Source organism: Acyrthosiphon pisum, chromosome A3, assembly GCF_005508785.2.
Source record: "Acyrthosiphon pisum isolate AL4f chromosome A3, pea_aphid_22Mar2018_4r6ur, whole genome shotgun sequence".
Taxonomy (NCBI): domain Eukaryota; kingdom Metazoa; phylum Arthropoda; class Insecta; order Hemiptera; family Aphididae; genus Acyrthosiphon; species Acyrthosiphon pisum.
This window is the reverse complement of record NC_042496.1, coordinates 12,135,698-12,141,324: the sequence shown is the minus strand read 5'-3', so window position 1 is coordinate 12,141,324 and position 5,627 is coordinate 12,135,698.

Genomic DNA, 5,627 nt, shown 5'->3' with positions numbered 1-5,627 from the left:
ATCTTCCAATCCAACCATAGGGGGTCCCAATAAACAGCTAATGACCCTAGCTGCCGGACTAAAAGATCAACAAAAAAAAAAAATGGAAAAAAAATTCATTCTTAATTCAAATCAAGTTAGATACCTCCGAATTTGATTTAAAATTTAAATATGGATTTTACCAAAATGTTAATATATATAAAACTCGAATATCTTAATATTTGGATATGATTACAAAAAAACTTTATTTTAAGTACAAACTTTTTTTTTACTAAATTTATTAAATATTACTTTTACTAAGCCCCCCTCAAGCAGACCCAGGGGCGCCATTTGGGGGGGGGGGCAGGGTGTGCACTCGCACACCCTGTAATTTTGTTGTCCACAATTGGCCTAGGCCTAATTAATACTATGGCCAGATGGCCTTCAGTTTGCCAATCTTTAATTGTGCATGCACCGCAGCTATTCACTGATAATCATAAATAATATTATAACATTGTGTTCTTTAATTTGATAATTGATAAATTGATATCGGTATCACTTTATCCACTGGCACACACAAATATGTGTATATGGTAAGTGGCTACTGACAGGGGTGGACTGGCTATTTTTGGCCCGGGGTGCAAAATTAATTAGGGGCCCGTAATTTTTTTTCAAACCTACCTAAATTAGGAAAGAGCCCTTAGTTTAATAAGTAAATATAAAAAAAAAACTAAGAATAACATGTTGTTTATTTGTAGAGATGTTGAAATATGTTATTTTATTTTTATTTTGTATAATACCGTATTATACCAGTATTATACCGTATACCGACTGTGGTAATCGGGGGCCCGGATCATAAATACAAACGGGGGCCCGGGGTACTTGGTGTATAGCACCCTGGGCCAGTCCGCCCCTGGTTACTGATAGACAAAAGACATAATAATAATAATATGCATCTATTCTATCTAAAAATATCTTTACTATACACTATACAGTATATACACAGAATGTATGAACGGTAAAATGTAATGTGTTAACTATAAAAATATGTTTTTATTAAGTATGTTTTTGATACTGTAATGAATCTGTAATGAAAAACTGAAAACACTAGAAACGTTTTTTTAACGATTGGCCTGGAGGTGGGAAAAAATTGTCCTCTTTAATTGTTTGCACACCTTAAAAAAAACTGAAATGGCGCCCGTGGAGCCTGCTCATATTATTGGGACACGCGTATCTTGCACCCCAATATTATATTTTGTTATGGACGAGTTCTGCTCACGAAATGTCTTGCCATAAAGACACACAGACACGTACCAATAGAAATATATTAAAACAGGAATGTTGTGGCAAAATTAGCCGTTACAATTGAGCGCTGTACCCGAGTCAGTTCAACGTGCCTATAGTTTCAAAAGTTTGAAAGTTTTTGTAAAAAAACTTGGTTAAGGTTTTTATGGACCACGTGTATACCACCCACGCATGATTTCAAAAAGTTAGTGTAGAATGTGGAACAAGTTGCAAATTAAATTTTGTTCTGAATAATTTTTAGTGTCCTAATTGCCAAAAAGCTTCCACTGACTATAGGTAGGTTTGAAAACTCATACAATTGTGTATTGCCAACTTTTAACCTTTTAAATAATACAAATAAATAATATTATTACGTAATCTGATCGGTTTTGTAACTATGCAAATTATTAATAATAAACCATAACGCGTGTCGTTACGTACATGTACGCTACCTGTATTGCTGTACACTTTTAAAATATAAAAACTAAACAGGTCAACCAAATATTTCAGTGGTAAGTTACACGTTTAAACACTTCACTTTAGATATAATATGTAAAACACGCAATTTATTTATAGGTATAAAAATTTATTTTTATTTGTCTGAAAATCATAACAATTAACACATTTAAAGCAAAAAACACACAATTTAGAACTTTTAATTTAATAATAACGACAATTTATGATGAAATAATTGTACACAATAAATTAATACTATTACTATATTGTCTATTTCTTTTACGGAAAAAAATCATTCAATTTTTTTATTAGAAAACCTGACGGCATTGTAAATTTAACTCATATGTTTTATAAGTTATGTTATTATTTTTCTTTTTTATGTTATTTATTGTACCTATAAGTACCTATAAATCAATTCAAAAATTATAAAAATTTTTTTACTAAAAATATTTTGAATATTTATGTAAGTACAATCAAAAATATTACTAAAATAAGTATGATATGCGATCACAATGAATTATTTAAACATCAAAATAAATACTCTATAAACATTAAAAACTTGTTAGTAACATTTTTAGAGTCAAGTGTTTGAATTTACGCGCATAAATAATTTACATATTATAAACTGAAAATAGATGATGGTCATGACAATTGACAATTGACTATTATAATTATCCTTGACCCTTTCATTTCGAGTAGGGCCTGGTTACAAATTAGATTTGAAATCAATATTGATATTTTAGTAAATATTTACGTTATTCGTTCCTGCCAATATATTAAAACATAGATATAATATAACTACATTTATACCGTTGGTTGCCATGATGACGTTATTACTGAGCTACACAATAAATTACTATTGTATACATTTTACCATAAAATATATTATATTCAAAAACAAACTTAGACATAATTTAAGATCTGCTCACAACTTAAAAATGATACATATCAGGCGTGGATCTAGAAATCTGAAATGAAGGGATGGCTACATTTTGTTACATAAAATATAAAATTATAATTTTAGTATTAATGAATTATAATATATAACTTTATTGATATGATTTAATAACAATTAATAGGTATTCACAATTTTATTTGTTTTAAACTGATGGGTTATGAGGCATATGAACTATTCATTATATAAATAAATTCATAATATCATGTAACAATATCATGTCCAAAGGTCCCCACGGCCCAAACCCCTTAGTCCTCCCCCTGAAAGATCCGTGCCTGATACTTATCATATGGATAACAACCAATGAATTTTTTATACTACTTACCTGAATTGAGTATGCAAGTTTAATGTGACTGAATAAGTATTAGCCAGTAGGTATTGATTTATGAAAATAATTATTTGTTTAGTGAAAAACAAAAATTTAATTTTATAACTGACAAAAGTGGATTATTTTAGAAATATAAACGGTTCAGCAAGTAACCTATAAGTTTCTGTTTAATTTTTTTCAATACGGCTTTAAGAGGTTGATGGATTACTTTGAAAGTTTCACATATCCAGCTCACTATAAATTGAAAATAGGACGCAGGTGGTGTTTTATTGAGGTAGTATTTTTCAATAAAACTGAAAAAACGGCAGTTACCCAGTATCGTAATTAAGATTATAAATAATAACAATCTTAGATGGCTATATATTTATAATTTCTGGACGAATACTAAAGATAAAATTTCACAGATTTAATAAAATGTTTAAAACTGTCAATAATGTTTTCTGTATAATATATTATAAAGTTTGTTCAAATAATATTTTTTATCAACAACATTAAAAACCGTTAATTAGATATATTTAAAAGATCTCATTTAAATCAATAAAAATGTAATTAGTCTTAAAACCTTAACAGTCATTTGTACCTTATTCAAATTAAAGGTATTTTTAAAATAATATAATCCTTGGTTTTTTACGATCACTTGAAATTTTAAATACAACATTGAACATATACATAAAGTACCTCTTACTCAGTTCAGAATCATTTTTCGAATGCGATGATTATCATTGCTTTTAAATTATAAATAACAATTATAATACGACATCACTATCCTTTGGTGAAGTACGCACGGAAAGCGTAACGAATGCTCAATACTCACTCGGAAGCCTACCCGTATAATTTATAATTCATGTACTATTGATGCAATGTATAATATGAATATAAAACAATGTGCAATAATAATACCATTCCATATTACTTTTAATCGATCAAAATTAATTTTTAATGTTTAAATTTATTATTATAAAGTAAAACCCTTGCGTTTACATAGGTATTATACATATTATACTATATTAGTTATTAGTTATTACCTACATGTCAAAAGTATTATCAACGAAGTATTATTTTCATTAAAATAATTTCTCTTTTGATAATTATTTTTAAACGATGTTTTTTTTATCAAAGTGAAGAGAAAATAACTGTTCGTATTCATGTAATCCCGCATTTTTTCTGTTCCTATAAAAATATCGATTCGATATGTTTTCAGTTGAGTTTTTAACTTTGTTAAACAGCTGAAGTATTAAATGCGAAACATTTGAAAAATGGATCAAAGGGATTAGATACAACGTATTTTTGTATATTATATAATATTATAATATTGCTTTATACTTAATCTGAGCATATATTTTGTGTACAGACTATTATAGTGTAATAGCCAATAGGCATTTATGTGTTAATTGTCATCTATAATATAGTGCCATATAGTAAATGTGCGCACGTAGAATCGTAGGAATAAAATTCAAAAATATACCTGTTGGTTTATTCGTAACTGAGTTACAAGCACACAGGTCATCGCAATACATTTATTTTCGGTGATGCTGATTTTGGAGTCTGTGAAGGCTGACAACATAATAATAATTATTATCAATTAGGCAATCGCGAGTGTCGTCTAAAACCGATTATCCCTGCGGAATGGATGACCGGACAGCCACTGTATCTACATCATTCAACTGAACTCATGTCCCACATATTATATATATAATACATTATTAGTAGGAACCCTACCCTCAACGTGTCCTCATATTAATATATTATACCTATTCTAGGAGTTCGGATTCACATTACACGGAATATATTAGTAATACTATGTTTACCTATACTAGAGATAGCGTATAACATTATAATATATTATTTTGTTACGTTACAACGACAATCAGTCTGCCAATGCTGTTATCGAGTTTGGTTAATTAAAACTTAAAATACTTGTATTTTGCATTATTTTACAATTTTTAACCGACTTAGGTTTTTAATGATTTAAAAAACTATGTGACCTGAATGTGTTCTTACTCTGACTCAAGAACACTTCTGAAATGTTGTGATTCCAACCTCTTATTATCTTTAATCTGCACGACCCAAAACAACAACCCTCGCCAATAAAATGTTTTTTAAGTTTTAAAGTGTTTTCTAATGACGAGTTTCCAATTAACATTACTCCAGTGGTTACAGAGTTTTAAGAGTAATACCAACAGTATTATTAGAATTTAGTATGGCCAAGGTTATCGTCATTAAATTTTAATCACTCTGTGCTCTTTAACTTTAGATTTTTTTTTTTTGCAGAATCAAGGAAAAAATTCCTTGGAGCTTAAAATATATTATAATGTAGTTGTTTTATGATGAATTTCACGCAGACTTGTTGACTGTTGTTATTTATTTAACAATGTATTCTTATTATAAACCATAGTAAAGTCTGTAACAATATATTATGAAACGTACCTACGTACTACACGATCCATTCTACCACAATGTCAAAATATTTTATTATAACCTATTAATAACGCGTAACACCGGTCGTTTTTTAGATTTTTCAAATCCCGCCATTATTGGGAATCATAATTGAGTCAATCCGCTAGTAAAAAAATGTAACCCATTATTTCAGTTTTATCTTGTCTATTGTTTTAAATCATAAATATGAAATTTTTTGATATTTATTGC